The sequence below is a fragment of the Nerophis lumbriciformis genome, linkage group LG05 (assembly GCF_033978685.3).
Source record: "Nerophis lumbriciformis linkage group LG05, RoL_Nlum_v2.1, whole genome shotgun sequence".
NCBI classification, from domain to species: domain Eukaryota; kingdom Metazoa; phylum Chordata; class Actinopteri; order Syngnathiformes; family Syngnathidae; genus Nerophis; species Nerophis lumbriciformis.
The window spans coordinates 11676631-11695000 of NC_084552.2; the positions used below are offsets into that span (position 1 = coordinate 11676631).

An 18370-nucleotide genomic window follows, 5' to 3' on the forward strand; every position below is an offset into this window, starting at 1 on the left:
TTTTTGCTTTGTTCTTTGGGCAAAAAAACAGGCCAAGGAAGCGGGAATCACGCACATCTGCTGTCCCGAGCTCACCCCCGGTGCTTCTTTTATGCTTAGAAGTGAAATAGACAAATAGCATCTTGCCAGAGCATATTAATGGCCTGATCTACTAAATTCCAAATATCAGGCGCCAAACAGCGTGTGCAAACCATGAGACAACGTGCACTATTAGTGGGCGTGTTGCGTGTGATTTAGGGGTACACAAAAAAATAAATGCACATCAGAATCGCCATTCTTATTCTTCCCTAGTTCTAAATCGATTCATAATACTCATTGGAATATTCATGGAGTGCTGGTCTTGTTGTGAATTTAGTTTTTGAGATGCTTGGCAATTACCCTAATAAAAGTGATTTTAAGACACCTTCAAAGATGCGTTATCCGTTACACTTAATACTGATTAATATTAATAAATATAAATACCACTGAATATATATATATATATATATATATATATATGTATATATACACAGTCGTGGTCATAAGTGTACATACACTTGTAAAGAAATTAATGTCATGGCTGTCTTGAGTTTCCAATCATTTCTACAACTCTTGTTTTTTTTTGTGATAGAGTGATTGGAGCACATACTTGTTGGCCACAACAAACATTCATAAAGTTTTGTTCTTTTATGAATTTATTATGGGTCTACTGAAAATGTGAGCAAATGTGCTGGGTCAAAAGTATACATACAGCAATGTTAATATTTGCTTACACGTCCCTTGGCAAGTTTCACTGCAATAAGGCACTTTTGGTAGCCATCCACAAGCTTCTGCTTGAATTTTTGACCACTCCTCTTGACAAAATTGGTGCAGTTCAGCTAAATTTGTTGGTTTTCTGACATGGACTTGTTTCTTCAGCATTGTCCACACATTTAAGTCAGGACTTTGGGAAGGCCATTCTAAAACCTTCATTCTAGCCTGATTTAGCCATTCCTTTACCACTTTTGATGTGTGTTTGGGGTCATTGTCCTGTTGGAACACCCAACTGCGCCCAAGACCCAACCTCCGGGCTGATGATTTTAGCTTGTCCTGAAGAATTTGGAAGTAATCCTCCTTTTTCATTGTCCCATGTACTCTCTGTAAAGCACCAGTTCCATTGGCAGCAAAACAGGCCCAGAGCATAATACTACCACCACCATGCTTGACGGTTGGCATGGTGTTCCTGGAATTAAAAACCTCACCTTTTCTCCTCCAAACATATTGCTGGGTATTGTAGCCAAACAGCTCAATTTTTGTTTCATCTGACATCACATGGACAAAGATAAGACCTTCTGGAGGAAAGTTCTGTGGTAGTATTATGCTCTTGGCCTGTTTTGCTGCCAATGGAACTGGTGCTTTACAGAGAGTAAATGGGACAATGAAAAAGGAGGATTACCTCCAAATTCTTCAGGACAACCTAAAATCATCAGACCAGAGGTTGGGTCTTGGATGCAGTTGGGTGTTCCAACAGGCTAGAATGAAGGTTTTAGAATGGCCTTCCCAAAGTCCTGACATAAATGTGTGGACAATGCTGAAGAAACAAGTCCATGTCAGAAAACCATATATATATTTTGTCAGCGTGTGACTGCACATTTACTGGATATCATTCTGTTGATAATTCACTCCTGGTAACGCTGAATCAGACAGAATTAGCACAATAATTACAAAACCCAAAATAAAAAGACAATACAATGATTTGCAAATCCTTTTCAACTTATATTCAATTGAATAGACTGCAAAGACAAGATATTTAATGTTCAAACTAGTAAACTTTGTTATTTTTTGCAAATATTAGCTCATTTGGAATTTGATGCCTGCAACATGTTTAAAAAAAGCTGGCACAAGTGGCAAAAACGACAGAGAAAGTTGAGGAATGCTCATCAAACACTTATTTGGAACATCCCACAGGTGAACAGGCTAATTGGGAACAGGTGGGTGCCATGATTGGGTATAAAAGCAGCTTCCATGAAATGCTCAGTCATTCACAAACAAGGACGGGGCGAGGGTCACCACTTTGTCAACAAATGCGTGAGCAAATTGACGAACAGTTTAAGAACAACATTTCTCAACAAGGTATTGCAAGGAATTTAGGGATTTCACCATCTAAGGTCTGTGATATCATCAAAAGGTTTAAAGAATCTGGAGAAATCACTGCACGTAAACGTGACCTTCGATCCCACAGACGGTACTGCATCAAAAAGCGACATCAGTGTGTAAAGGATATCACTACACGGGCTCAGGAACACTTCAGAAAACCACTGTCAGTAACTACAGTTGGTCGCTACATCTGTAAGTGCAAGTTAAAACTCTACTATGCAAAGCCAAAGCCATTCATCAACAACACCCAGAAACGCCGCCGGCTTTGCTGGTGGAAAAGTGGAAAAATGTGGAAAAGTGTTCTGTGGTCTGATGAGTCCACATTTCAAATTGTTTTTGGAAACTGTGGACGTCGTGTCCTCCGGATCAAAGAAGAAAAGAACCATCTGGATTGTTTAAGGCGCAAAGTGTAAAAAGCCAGCATCTGTGATGGTATGGGTGTGTATTAGTGCCCAAGACATGGGTAACTTACACATCTGTGAAGGCACCATTAATGCTGAAAGGTACATACAGGTTTTGGAGCAACATATGTTGCCATCCAAGCAACGTTATTATGGACGCCCCTGCTTTTTTCAGCAAGACGATGCCAAGCCACCTTCATAGTAAAAGAGTGCAGGTACTAGACTGGCTTGCCTGTAGTCCAGACCTGTCTCTCATTGAAAATGTGTGGCGCATTATGAAGCCTAAAATAGTACAATATAATATAATAATGGAGACCCCCGGACTGTTGAACAACTTAAGATGTACAACAAGCAAGAATGGGAAAGAATTCCACTTCAAAAATGTGTCTCCTCAGTTCCCAAACGTTTACTGAGTGTTGTTCAAAGGAAAGGCCATGTAACACAGTGGTAAAAATGCCCTTGTGACAACTTCTTTGCAATGTGTTGCTGCCATTAAATTCTAAGTTAATGATTATTTACAACAAAAAAAATGAAGTTTCTCAGTGTGAACATTAAATATGTTGTCTTTGCAGTCTATTCAATTGAATATAAGTTGAAAAGGATTAGCAAATCATTGTATTCTCTTTTTATTTACCATTTACACAACGTGACAACTTCACTGCTTTTGGGGTTTAGTAGAACAAGGACAATACGTTGTAACAAGATGGCTGCAGTCAAGGCCACCCTGGGCGTGCAAACATGCAGCACAGCTGACACATCATGTCAATCAAACCTAAACTGGTGACACTGTGGGGTCAGTACAGCTATTAGCTTAACCTTCAAGAGGGACTGCACTTTTTTTTTTTTAAACGTTGTCTCTCATTCACAATCATTATGTAAGACAAGAACACATGTTTTTTTTTATGCATTCTAACTCGTAAACAAATGCTAGCAAAAGTCCGCTCATAAAGCCCTAAAAAAAAAAACATCAACAATACTCCAAGTGTTAGCAATATTGTTATTATAAGCGCTAACGCAGAGGAACTACTTTTAGTGGTGCCGTGATCACAGAGAGCACAAAATCACCTTATTGCAGTGAAACTTGCCAAGGGACATGTAAGCAAATATTAACATTGCTGTATGTATACTTTTGACCCAGCACATTTTCAGTAGACCCATAATAAATTCATAAAAGAACCAAACTTCATGAATGTTGTTTTGTGACCAACAAGTATGTGCTCCAATCACTCTATCACAAAAAATAAGAGTTGTAGAAATGATTGGAAACTCAAGACAGCCATGACATTATGTTCTTTACAAGTGTATGTACACTTTTGATCGCGACTGTATATACAAACCCTGTTTCCATATGCGTTGGGAAATTGTGTTAAATGTAAATATAAACGGAATACAATGATTTGCAAATCATTTTCAACCCATATTCAGTTGAATATGCTACAAAGACAACATATTTGATGTTCAAACTGATAAACTTTTTTTTTGCAAATTATAATTAACTTTAGAATTTGATGCCAGCAACACGTGACAAAGAAGTTGGGGAAGGTGGCAATAAATACTGATAAAGTTGAGGAATGCTCATCAAACACTTATTTGGAACATCCCACAGGTGAACAGGCAAACTGGGAACAGGTGGGTGCCATGATTAGGTATAAAAGTAGATTCCATGAAATGCTCAGTCATTCACAAACAAGGATGGGGCGAGGGTCACCACTTTGTCAACAAATGCGTGAGCAAATTGTTGAACAGTTTAAGAAAAACCTTTCTCAACCAGCTATTGCAAGGAATTTAGGGATTTCACCATCTACGGTCCGTAATATCATCAAAGGGTTCAGAGAATCTGGAGAAATCACTGTACGTAAGCGGCTAAGCCTGTGACCTTCGATCCCTCAGGCTGTACTGCATCAACAAGCGACATCAGTGTGTAAATGATATCACCACATGGGCTCAGGAACACTTCAGAAACCCACTGTCAGTAACTACAGTTGGTCGCTACATCTGTAAGTGCAAGTTAAAACTCTCCTATGCAAGGCGTTTATCAACAACACCCAGAAACGCCGTCGGCTTCGCTGGGCCTGAGCTCATCTAAGATGGACTGATACAAAGTGGAAAAGTGTTCTGTGGTCTGACGAGTCCACATTTCAAATTGTTTTTGGAAACTGTGGACGTCGTGTCCTCCGGACCAAAGAGGAAAAGAACCATCCGGATTGTTATAGGCGCAAAGTGTAAAAGCCAGCATGTGTGATGGTATGGGGGTGTATTAGTGCCCAAGACATGGGTAACTTACACATCTGTGAAGGCGCCATTAATGCTGAAAGGTACATACAGGTTTTGGAGCAACATATGTTGCCATCCAAGCAACGTTACCATGGACGCCCCTGCTTATTTCAGCAAATACCACAACGGAGACCCCCGGACTGTTGAACAACTTAAGCTGTACATCAAGCAAGAATGGGAAATAATTCCACCTGAGAAGCTTCAAAAATGTGTCTCCTCAGTTCCCAAACGTTTACTGAGTGTTGTTAAAAGGAAAGGCCATGTAACACAGTGGTGAACATGCCCTTTCCCAACTACTTTGGCACGTGTTGCAGCCATGAAATTCTAAGTTAATTATTATTTGCAAAAAAAAAATAAAGTTTATGAGTTTGAACATCAAATCTGTTGTCTTTGTAGTGCATTCAATTGAATATGTGTTAAAAAGGATTTGCAAATCATTGTATTCCGTTTATATTTACATCTAACACAATTTCCCAACATATATGGAAACGGGGTTTGTAAGCAAAATTATCTGCCAATAGAACAAGAAAATTCGGCTTGTCAAGACTTTCCAAAACAAGTCAATTTAGCTAACCTCAATGAACCCAAAAATACCTTAAAATAAGTATATTCTCACTAATAACAAGTGCACTTTTCCTGGTAGAAAAAAAAAGAGACCTTTTTTTCTGAATATGTTGAAAAATATTCTTAAATTAAGTAAATGCTAGTGCCATTATCTTGACATAATGATATGCGCTTGGCATGATGATTTTTTTTCATGCTTTAAGTAAGAAATTATTACTTTAAAAAAGTAGTTTTATACTTGTGAGTGTTAATGACACAGCTTTGCAACAGTTGATATTCTAGTTTCAAGCATGTTTTACTCAATATAGGTCATAACATCTCAGCAACAAGCTGTAATATCTTACTGAGATCATTTAGGACCAAAACCCTTAAAACAGTAAAACACTAACATAAAATCTGCTTAGGGAGAAGAATTATCTTATCAGACAGAAAATAAGCAAATATCACCCTTATTTGAGATGTTTAATCTTACTTAGATTCCAGTTTTTGCAATGTATGCAGAACGAAACTAAAACTCAACTGGCTACAAAGTCAACAAAAACAGAATGCTGGACGACAGCAAAGACTTACAGTGGAGCAAAGACGGCGTCCACAATGTACATCCGAACATGACATGACAATCAACAATGTCCCCACAAAGAAGGATAAAAACAACTGAAATATTATTGATTGCTAAAACAAAGTAGATGCGGGAAATATCGCTCAAAGGAAGACATGAAACTGCTACAGGAAAATACCAAAAAAAGAGAAAAAGACACCAAAATAGGAGTGCAAGACAAGAACTAAAACACTACACGCAAGAAAATAGCAAAAAAGTCCAAATAAGTCAGGGTGTGATGTGACAGGTGGTGACAGTACACCTACTTTGAGACAAGAGCTATACTGATGCATGCTTGGTTATGTTTTAAAGGGGAACATTATCACCAGACCTATGTAAGCGTCAACATATACCTTGATGTTGCAGAAAAAATACCTTCTTTTTTTTTAACCGATTTCCGAACTCTAAATGGGTGAATTTTGGCGAATTAAACGCCTTTCTAATATTCGCTCTCGGAGCGATGACGTCACAACGTGACGTCACATCGGGAAGCAATCCGCCATTTTCTCAAACACCGAGTCAAATCAGCTCTGTTATTTTCCGTTTTTTCGACTGTTTTCCGTACCTTGGAGACATCATGCCTCGTCGGTGTGTGGTCGGAGGGTGTAACAACACGAACAGGGACGGATTCAAGTTGCACCAGTGGTCCAAAGATGCGAAAGTGGCAAGAAATTGGACGTTTGTTCCGCACACTTTACCGACAAAAGCTATGCTACGACAGAGATGGCAAGAATGTGTGGATATCCTGTGACACTCAAAGCAGATCCATTTCCAACGATAAAGTCAAAGAAATCTGCCGCCAGAACCCCATTGAATCTGCCGGAGTGTGTGAGAAATTCAGGGACAAAGGACCTCGGTAGCACGGCAAGCAATGGCGGCAGTTTGTTCCCGCAGACGAGCGAGCTAAACCCCCTGGATGTCTTGGCTCACACCGTCCCTTAAACTGGACAGATCAGCTTTCAGGAAAAGAGCGCGGATGAGAGTATGTCTACAGAATATATTAATTGATGACAATTGGGCTGTCTGCACTCTCAAAGTGCATGTTGTTGCCAAATGTATTTCATATGCTGTAAACCTAGTTCATAGTTGTTAGTTTCCTTTAATGCCAAACAAACACATACCAATCGTTGGTTAGAAGGCGATCGCCGAATTCGTCCTCGCTTTCTCCCGTGTCGCTGGCTGTCGTGTCGTTTTCGTGGGTTTCGCTTGCATACGGTTCAAACCGATATGGCTCAATAGCTTCAGTTTCTTCTTCAATTTCGTTTTCGCTACCTGCCTCCACACTACAACCATCCGTTTCAATACATGCGTAATCTGTTGAATCGCTTAAGCCGCTGAAATCCGAGTCTGAATCCGAGCTAATGTCGCTATAGCTTGCTGTTCTTTCCGCCATGATTGTTTGTGTTGGCTTCACTATGTGACGTCACAGGAAAATGGACGGGTGTATATAACGATGGTTAAAATCAGGCACTTTGAAGCTTTTTTTAGGGATATTGCGTGATGGGTAAAATTTTGAAAAAAACTTCGAAAAATATAATAAGCCACTGGGAACTGATTTTTAATGGTTTTAACCATTCTGAAATTGTGATAATGTTCCCCTTTAAAGTCATTTCCAACAATTGCGACAACGACTTTTTACGGTCAACGGAGTTTCGTTTTTTAACGATTTCTGCTGGTGGTGTGCCTCCGCATTTTTTCAATGCAAAAAAAGGTTGAAAAACACTGTCTTAAGGTATTGATTTGTGATTTCCAAAAAGCGCCTGTACATGTAGAAGCAGGAGAAACACAGGCTTGTCTGGATGAGCCGCCTCCATCTTTGTTATGAAGCTGGCTGTGGCGCGGTCTTTCTGACGTCACTTCCTCTCCGAACTCAGTTTGTTTAGACCAGGGGTCGGCAACCTTTACCAGTCAAAGAGCCATTTTGACCGGTTTCACAAATTATAGACAACAATGGGAGTCGCAAAAAAATTATGAAATTTTAAATGAAATAATACCGTATACAAATTTTTTTTTTTGCTTTGTGCTATGTATAAACCAGGGGTCTCAGACACTCTGCCCACACCTTTATATGGGATTTGCGAGCTGGTGCGGCACGCAGGTTTTAACTGAATGACGCTTGTCAGAGTCATGCGTGCCGTGTTGGTGCAGTATATAACACCCATCATAAACAGTGTGCCTGATCAGCCTCACGTTGTACGTGGCTTATGCTTGCTCACGTAGGTGACAGCAACGCATACTTGGTCAACAACCACACAGGTTACACTGACGGTATACTTTTTTTTTTTTAACACTCTTACTAATAATGCGCCACACTGTGAACCCACACCAAACAAGAATGACAAACACATTTCGGGAGAACATCTGCACCTTAACACAACATAAACACAACAGGACAAATACCCAGAATCCCATGCAGCCCTAACTCTTCCGGGATACATTATACAACCCCCGCTACCAAACCCCGCCCACCTCAACCGACGAACAGAGAAAGAGAGGGGGGGGGGGGGGGGGGGGGGGAGCAGGGTTGGGGGCGGGGTTTGGTGGTAGCAGGGGTGTATAATATAGCCCGGAAGAGTCAGGGCTGCATGGGATTCTGGGTGTTTATTCTGTTGTGTTTATGTTGTGTTAAGGTGCAGATGCTCTCCCAAAATGTGTTTGTCATTCTTGTTTGGTTTTGGTTCAAAGTGTGGCACATTATTAGTAAGAGTGTTAAAGTTGTTTTATATGGTCACCGTCAGTGTAACCTGTGTGGCTGTTGACCAAGTATGCCTTGCTGTCACGTACGTGTGCAAGCACAAGATGTATATTGTATAACAAGTGTTCGGCTAGCACGCTGCTAATACAGATTGTAGAGGGTGCCAAATGTTGTACCATCATGGTACGCCCTTATTATAGCTGTAGTGTGGAAAACCTGTGAATATTAATCCCGGGGGAGTTTTCTGCGAGAGAAACTGAAATCCGTGAATCCGGAAGTCTCACGGGAAAATCGGGGGGTTCAGCAAGTAAGCTGCTGAGCCGCATCGGAGTGATCAAAGAGCCGCATGCGGCTCCGGAGCCGCGGGTTGCCGACCCCTGGTTTAGACGATCAATGAGTCCATACAAAGCTAAGAGCCGGAGATTCAAGAAATACACGGCTGACTTACCCGTGTAAAAAGGGGAACCTTATACCAGTGTTTTTCAACCTCTTTTGAGGCAAGGCACATTTTTTTCATGAAAAAAATCCAGAGGCACACCACCGGCAGAAAATGTTAAAAAATGAAACTCCACCAGGTCGTCGTGCCTTATTTTGAGTTTGTTGCTGTTTTCCTGTGTGTAGTGCTTTAGTTCTTGTCTTGCGCTGTTATTTTGGTGGCCCTTCCTGTTTTGTTGGTGTTTTCCTGTAGCAGTTTCATGTCTTCCTTTGAGCGCTATTCCCCGCACCTGCTTTGTGTTAGCAATCAAGGCTATTTACGTTGTTGCTATCCTTCTTTGAGTGGACATTGTTGATTGTCATGTCATGTTCGGATGTACTTTGTGGGCGCCGTAAGTTTTTGCTGTTGTCCAGCATTCTGTTTCTGTTTACTTTGTAGCCAGTTCAATTTTACTTTCGTTTTGCATAGCCTTTGCCTATTCCTTTCCCTTTCGTTAATTTTTGGCACTGTGGTCTGCATATAGGGATCACAACAAACTAGGGGTGTAACGGTACGTCTACTTGTATTGAACCGTTTTGGTACGGGGTTTCGGTTCAGTTCGGAGGTGTACCGAACGAGTTTCCACACGAACATATTAAGTAGCGTACCGCACGTTGTGTAAACAATGCACACCGAGGCACAACACGCGGCATGCTAGCAGCGACCGAGCTAGGACAACATGTAAAAGCCAGAGCTGGAAGACCCTCCTGCCTCGTTACGATCTCCCGTTTGGGAACACTTCGGCTGCGCGGTGCGGAGGACGGAAGTTTGCCGACATTGTTCAGCAGCTGCTTCTGACAACACCTCAAACATGCTAACCCATTTGAAGCGTCACCACCACATTCAAGCAGCCTCTCCTCGGCGAGTCAGGCAGGGCTAAAGCAATAACAAATGTTTTTATAGCAGCAGATTTAAGACCATATTGCATTAAAAACTATATTTTGACCCACTTCTATGGTGGAAGAACAATAAGCCCATATATCCTCTTACTGCCAAGTTAGCCAGGCTGGGGGGGGGGGGGGGGCTGAGTTGACTTGAAACTATTTAATGTTGCACTTTTTATATGTAGAAGAAAAGTTTTGTCATTTTATTTAATCTGAGCAACAACTTGAGGCAGTTTAATGTTGATTAACGTTGAAAAACTTATTGGGGTGTTACCATTTAGTGGTCAATTGTACGGAATATGTACTGTACTGTGCAATCTACTAATAAAAGTCTCAAACAATCAATCAAAAAAAGCACTTTATATGTAGAAAGGTTTTGTTAAGAAACCATTCTGAGCCTTATCTTTAGGGATGTCCGATAATGGCTTTTTGCCGATATCCGATATTCCGATATTGACCAAACCCTTAATTACCGATACTGATATCAACCGATACCGATATCAACCGATACCGATATATACAGTCGTGGAATTAACACATTATTATGCCTAATTTGGACAACCAGGCATGGTGAAGATAAGGTCCTTTTTTAAAAATAAAATAAAATAAAAAAATAAGATAAATACATTTTACAATACATTTTCTTGAATAAAAAAGAAAGTAAAACAATATAAAAACAGTTACATAGAAACTAGTAATTAATGAAAATGAGTAAAATTAACTGTTAAAGGTTAGTACTATTAGTGGACCAGCAGCACGCACAATCATGTGTGCTTACGGACTGTATCCCTTGCAGACTGTATTGATATATATTGATATATAATGTAGGAACCAGAATATTAATAACAGAAAGAAACAACCCTTTTGTGTGAATGAGTGTGAATGGGGGAGGGAGGTTTTTTGGGTTGGTGTACTAATTGTAAGTGTATCTTGTGTTTTTTATGTTGATTTAATTAAAAAAAAAATAAATTAAAAAAAAATAAAAAAAAAATAAAAACGATACCGATAATTAAAAAAAACGATACCGATAATTTCCGATATTACATTCTAAAGCATTTATCAGCCAATAATATCGTCAGGTCAATATTATCTGACATCTCTACTTATCTTATTTACTTTTTATTAGATATATGTTGACCACATGAACCCTGGCAATGGACCCTGTGTGTATATGTATGTATGTTATGCCATTGTTTACAAATTTGGTAAATAAATAACCAAAAAATGTATATTTTGTTGTTTTCTTACTGTGCCGGAAATGAACCGAACCGTGACCTCTTAACCGAGGTACGTACCGAACCGACATTTTTGTGTAACGTTACACCCCTACAACAAACCATCCTCGTCTCACCCGACACATTCCGACTTTTGCAAAGCAATTAACTACCTGCTGCCACCTACTGACATGGAGTATTACGTGGTTACCCCATACTTGCCAACCTTGAGACCTCTGATTTTGGGAGGTGGGGGTGTGGGGGGCTTGGTCGGGGGTGGGGCGGGGGCGTGGTTAAGAGGGGAGGAGAGTATATTTACAGCTAGAATTCACCAAGTCAAGTATTTCATATATATATATATATATATATATATATATATACTCCTCTCTGAGCTGCCACCTTAACGTGGTAGAGGAGTTTGCGTGTCCCAATGATCCTAGGAGCTATGTTGTCCGGGGGCTTCTATGCCCCCTGGTAGGGTCTCCCAAGGCAAACTGGTCCTAGGTGAGGGATCAGACAAAGAGCAGCTCGAAGACCTCTATGAAGAACACGAACAAGGAACCCAGATTTCCCTCGCCCGGACGCGGGTCACCGGGGCCCTCCTCTGGAGCCAGGCCCGGAGGTGTGGCACGATGGCGAGCGCCTGGTGGCCGGGCCTGTCCCCATGGGGCCCGGCCGGGCACAGCCCGAAGAGGCAACGTGAGTCCCCCCTCCAATGGGCTCACCACCCATAGCAGGGGCCATAGAGGTCGGGTGCAATGTGAGCTGGGCGGCAGCCGAGGGCAGGGCACTTGGCGGTCCGATCCTCGGCTACATAAGCTAGCTCTTGGGACATGGAACGTCACCTCGCTGGGGGGGAAGGAGCCTGAGCTAGTGCGTGAGGTGGAGAAGTTCCGGCTAGATATAGTCGGACTCACTTCGACGCACAGCAAGGGCTCTGGAACCAGTTCTCTTGACAGGGGCTGGACCCTCTTCCACTCTGGCGTTGCCGGCAATGAGAGGCGACGGGCTGGGGTGGCAATTCTTGTTTCCCCTCGGCTCAAAGCCTGCACGTTGGAGTTCAACCCGGTGGACGAGAGGGTAGCCTCCCTCCGCCTTCGGGTGGGGGGACGGGTCCTGACTGTTGTTTGCGCTTATGCGCCCAACGGCAGTTCAGATTACCCACCCTTTTTGGATTCACTCGAGGGAGTACTGGAGAGTGCTCCCCCGGGTGATTCCCTCGTTCTACTGGGGGACTTCAACGCTCATGTTGGCAACGACAGTGAAACCTGGAGAGGCGTGATTGGGAGGAATGGCCGCCCGGATCTGAACCCGAGTGGTGTTTTGTTATTGGACTTTTGTGCTCGTCACGGATTGTCAATAACAAACACCATGTTCAAACATAAGGGTGTCCATATGTGCACTTGGCACCAGGACACCCTAGGCCGCAGTTCCATGATCGACTTTGTAGTTGTGTCATCGGATTTGCGGTCTCATGTTTTGGACACCCGGGTGAAGAGAGGGGCGGAGCTTTCTACCGATCACCACCTGGTGGTGAGTTGGCTGCGATGGTGGGGGAGGATGCCGGACAGACCTGGCAGGCCCAAACGCATTGTGAGGGTTTGCTGGGAACGCCTGGCAGAGTCTCCTGTCAGAGAGAGTTTCAATTCCCACCTCCGGAAGAACTTTGAACATGTCCCGAGGGAGGCGCTGGACATTGAGTCCGAGTGGACGATGTTCCGTACCTCTGTTGTCGAGGCGGCCGATTGGAGCTGTGGCCGCAAGGTAGTTGGTGCCTGTCGTGGCGGTAATCCTAGAACCCGTTGGTGGACACCGGCGGTGAGGGATGCCGTCAAGCTGAAGAAGGAGTCCTATCGGGTTCTTTTGGCTCATAGGACTCCTGACGCAGCAGACAGGTACCGACAGGCCAAGCGGTGTGCGGCTTCAGCGGTCGCGGAGGCAAAAACTCGGACATGGGAGGAGTTCGGTGAGGCCATGGAAAAAGACTTCCGGACGGCTTCGAAGCAATTCTGGACCACCATCCGCCGCCTCAGGAAGGGGAAGCAGTGCAGTGTCAACACCGTGTATGGTGGGGATGGTGCTCTGTTGACCTCGACTGCGGATGTTGTGGATCGGTGGAGAGAATACTTCGAAGACCTCCTCAATCCTACCAGCACGTCTTCCTATGAGGAAGCAGGGCCTGGGGAATCTGTGGTGGGCTCTCCTATTTCTGGGGCTGAGGTTGCCGAGGTAGTTAAAAAGCTCCTCGGTGGCAAGGCCCCGGGGGTGGATGAGATCCGCCCGGAGTTCCTTAAGGCTCTGGATGTTGTGGGGCTGTCTTGGTTGACAAGACTCTGCAACATCGCGTGGACATCGGGGGCGGTACCTCTGGATTGGCAGACCGGGGTGGTGGTTCCTCTCTTTAAGAAGGGGAACCGGAGGGTGTGTTCCAACTATCGTGGGATCACACTCCTCAGCCTTCCCGGTAAGGTCTATTCAGGTGTACTGGAGAGGAGGCTACGCCGGATAGTCGAACCTCGGATTCAGGAGGAACAGTGTGGTTTTCGTCCTGGTCGTGGAACTGTGGACCAGCTCTATGCTCTCGGCAGGGTCCTTGAGGGTGCATGGGAGTTTGCCCAACCAGTCTACATGTGCTTTGTGGACTTGGAGAAGGCATTCGACCGTGTACCCCGGGAAGTCCTGTGGGGAGTGCTCAGAGAGTATGGGGTAACGGACTGTCTTATTGTGGCGGTTCGCTCCCTGTATAATCTGTGTCAGAGCTTGGTCCGCATTGCCGGCAGTAAGTCGGACACGTTTCCAGTGAGGGTTGGACTCCGCCAGGGCTGCCCTTTGTCACCGATTCTGTTCATAACCTTTATGGACAGAATTTCTAGGCGCAGTCAGGGCGTTGAGGGTATCTGGTTTGGTGGCTGCAGGATTAGGTCTCTGCTTTTTGCAGATGATGTGGTCCTGATGGCTTCATCTGGCCAAGATCTTCAGCTCTCACTGGATCGGTTCGCAGCCGAGTGTGAAGCGACTGGGATGGGAATCAGCACCTCCAAATCCGAGTCCATGGTTCTCGCCCGGAAAAGGGTGGAGTGCCATCTCCGGGTTGGGGAGGAGATCTTGCCCCAAGTGGAGGAGTTCAAGTACCTCGGAGTCTTGTTCACGAGTGAGGGAAGAGTGGATCGTGAGATCGACAGGCGGATCGGTGCGGCATCTTCAGTAATGCGGACGCTGTATCGATCCGTTGTGGTGAAGAAGGAGCTGAGCCAGAAGGCAAAGCTCTCGATTTACCGGTCGATCTACGTTCCCATCCTCACCTATGGTCATGAGCTTTGGGTCATGACCGAAAGGACAAGATCACGGGTACAAGGGCCGAAATGAGTTTCCTCCGCCGGGTGGCGGGGCTCTCCCTTAGAGATAGGGTGAGAAGCTCTGTCATCCGGGGGGAGCTCAAAGTAAAGCCGCTGCTCCTCCATATCGAGAGGAGCCAGATGAGGTGGTTCGGGCATCTGGTCAGGATGCCACCCGAACGCCTCCCTCGGGAGGTGTTTCGGGCACGTCCGACAGGTAGGAGGCCACGGGGAAGACCCAGGACACGTTGGGAAGACTATGTCTCCCGGCTGGCCTGGGAACGCCTCGGGATCCCCCGGGAGGAGCTGGACGAAGTGGCTGGGGAGAGGAAAGTCTGGGCTTCCCTGCTTAGGCTGCTGCCCCCGCGACCCGACCTCGGATAAGCGGAAGAAGATGGATGGATGGATGGATGGATGGATATATATATATATGTATGTATATCTACATCCTGAAAATATGCAAACAAAACTGTGTTTAGATCATTGATACTTCAAACTTGCATAAATAAATCTTAAGGAATATAACATAACTTGGCTTCTGAGAGCTTCAAAATGTAATGAATAAAATGCTAAAGTTGTTGATAAACAAGCAATTATTTTAATAATTAAATATGGTCATTTTAAATGAATGATGATGATGATTTAAAATTAATTATTACAAATATGTTTATTTTAATGTATAATTCTATGGCTAGATGTAATAAGGAGTCAGAAAAAATACAAATAAAAATACAAATTAATTTTGATGTTTTTAGCTAAATATAGTAAAAATGTATTTATTTAAAAAAAAATTATATTAATAAATATATTTATTTTTAGGTAAGATGGACATAATAATACAATGTATCTCTAGTCTGGATGATTTAGTTCTTGTCACCCTGTTGTCCTCCCGTCTCTTCCCCAAGGATGGCTCCATGAGCTGGGCAAACGCCTGGAGATGCCCTACGTCAACAACACGGTCAACGGCCCGTCGGTGCACAGCTCGTACATCGCCGCCCTCTACTTCACCCTCAGCAGCCTGACCAGCGTCGGCTTTGGCAACGTGTGCGCCAACACGGACGCATAGAAGATCTTCTCCATCTGCACCATGCTCATCGGCGGTATGCCGGACGCCTCGTATGGAATAACGTGATTGGGCAGGCACGCTGTTTATATCGTGGGAAAGCGGACGTGAAAAAAGGCTGTCTTCACTCAGGTCCGCATGGAGCTGGAGGGTGCGTGGCCTCCAGCTCCGGCTGAAAATCGGGAGATTTTCGGGAGAATATTTGTCCCGGGAGGTTTTCGGGAGAGGCGCTGAATTTCGGGAATCTCCTGGAAAATTTGTGAGGGTTGGCAAGTATGGGTTACCCTGCTGAGTTTTACACAGCACAGACACTAAGCAACGGCACATTATTTGCAAATTATAACTATTGATTTGCAAAAAATATTTTTTTGGACCAATTAGGTGAAGTTGCATAATTTCCCACGGCACACCAGACAATATCTCACAGCACACTAGTGGTTGAAAAACACCGCCTTAAACGATGGGTTAGTGTGGCTGAAACGGGGCTTAGGCTAAATCATTATTTGTTTAAAGGCTTATCTGGCTTGGTGTAGACATAGCCTTAGAACAGACCTGGGCAAAATACGGCCCGCGGGCCACATGCGGCCCATTAAGATTTTCAATCCGGCCCGCCGGACATTCTACATCATTTTTGTAGACCTCTAACATCAAAACTGTCGCCGCCATTATGACGGTCAGTGCTGCTTTTAAATGACCGTAAGTCTTGAACTATAGAAAGTAGAGATGTCCGATAATATCGGACTGCCGATATTATCGGCCGATAAATGCTTTAAAATGTAATATCGGAAATTACCGTTATCGGTTTCAAAAAGTAAAATTTAAGACTTTTTAAAACACCGCTGTAGTGTGTACACAGACGTAGGGAGAAGTACAGTGCGCCAATAAACCTTAAAGGCATTGCCTTTGTGTGCCGGCCCAATCACATAATAACTACAGCTTTTCACACACACACGTGAATACAAGTCATACTTGGTCAACAGCCATACAGGTCACACTGAGGGTGGCCGTATAAACAACTTTAACACTGTTACAAATATGCGGCACACTGTGAACCCACACCAAACAAGAATGACAAACACATTTCGGGAGAACATCAGGGACGGCGTGGCGCAGTGGAAGAATGGCCGTGCGCGGCCCGAGGGTCCCTGGTTCAATGCCCACCTAGTACCAGCCTCGTCATGTCCGTTGTGTCCTGAGCAAGACACTTCACCCTTGCTCCTGATGGCTGCTGGTTAGCGCCTTGCATGGCAGCTCCCTCCATCAGTGTGTGAATGTGTGTGTGAATGGGTAAATGTGGAAGTAGTGTCAAAGCGCTTTGAGTACCTTGAAGGTACAAAAGCGCTATACAAGTACAACCCATTTATCATTTATTTATTTATAACATAAACACAACAGAACAAATACCCAGAACCCCTTGCAGCACTAACTCTTCCGGGACACTACAATATACACCCCCATCTACCACCTAACCCCCCCCCCCCCCCACCCCCACACCTCAACCCAGCCCCGCCCACCTCTCAGGGAGAGCATGTCCCAAATTCCAAGCTGCTGTTTTGAGGCATGTTAAAAAAAATAATGCACTTTGTGACTTCAATAATAAATATGGCAGTGCCATGTTGGCATTTTTTTCCCATAACTTGAGTTGATTTATTTTGGAAAACCTTGTTACATTGTTTAATGCATCCAGCGGGGCATCACAACAAAATTAGGCATAATAATGTGTTAATTCCACGACTGTATATATCAGTATCGGTTGATATTAGGAATCGGTAATTAAGAGTTGGACAATATCGGAATATCGGCAAAAAAGCCATTATCGGACATCTCTAATAGAAAGTAATTCAATGGTTGAAATCTGCGCAACGTCACAGTAGCTCAGACCAGGAACAAAGCATAGTGTGCGGAGTTTGTTTTCAGAGCAGCCAGATGCGGAAGCACATTTTTACAACAAATTTCCGCATAAAATTGCTAATATATCACATTGTAGGTGTTTATTATTACCCTTTGCATTCATATTTTTGCTTGATTGTAAAAGATGTCTATCAAGGAGCTGGTCTGAGAAGTAAAAGTTATGTTGTTAATAGAGATGTCCGATAATGGCTTTTTTGCCGATATTCCGATATTGTCCAACTCTTAATTACCGATTCTGATATCAACCGATACCGATATATACAGTGGTGGAATTAACACACTATTATGCCTAATTTAGTTGTGATGCCCCGCTGGATGCATTAAACAATGTAACAAGGTTTTCCAAAATAAATCAACTCAAGTTACGGAAAAAATGCCAACATGGCAGTGCCATATTTATTATTGAAGTCACAAAGTGCATTCTTTTTTTTAACATGCCTCAAAACAGCAGCTTGAAATTTGGGCCATGCATGAGGAGGTTGAGGTGGGGCGGGTAGGTGTAGCGCGGGGTGTATATTGTAACGTCCCGGAAGAGTTAGTGCTGCAAGGGGTTCTGGGTAATTGTTCTGTTGTGTTTATGTTGTGTTACGGTGCGGATGTTCTCCCGAAATGTGTTTGTCATTCTTGTTTGGTGTGGGTTCACAGAGTGGCGCATATTTGTAACAGTGTTAAAGTTGTTTATACGGCCACCCTCAGTGTGACCTGTATGGCTGTTGACCAAGTATGTGTTGCATTCACTTGTGTGTGTGAAAAGCCGTAGATATTATGTGATTGGGCCGGCACGCAAAGGCAGTGCCTCCCTACGTCCTTGTACCACTCCGCACAGCGGCGTTTTGAAAAG

The 18370-nt window shown here is 43.8% G+C and overlaps 1 protein-coding gene across 1 annotated transcript in view; it reads right to left on the bottom strand.

Annotated features, from left to right (window-relative positions):
• The window catches only part of slc38a4 (solute carrier family 38 member 4), a 161053-nt gene that overhangs the window by 141782 nt on the left and 901 nt on the right, over positions 1-18370 (bottom strand). The gene's annotated exons all lie outside the window — the stretch shown is intronic.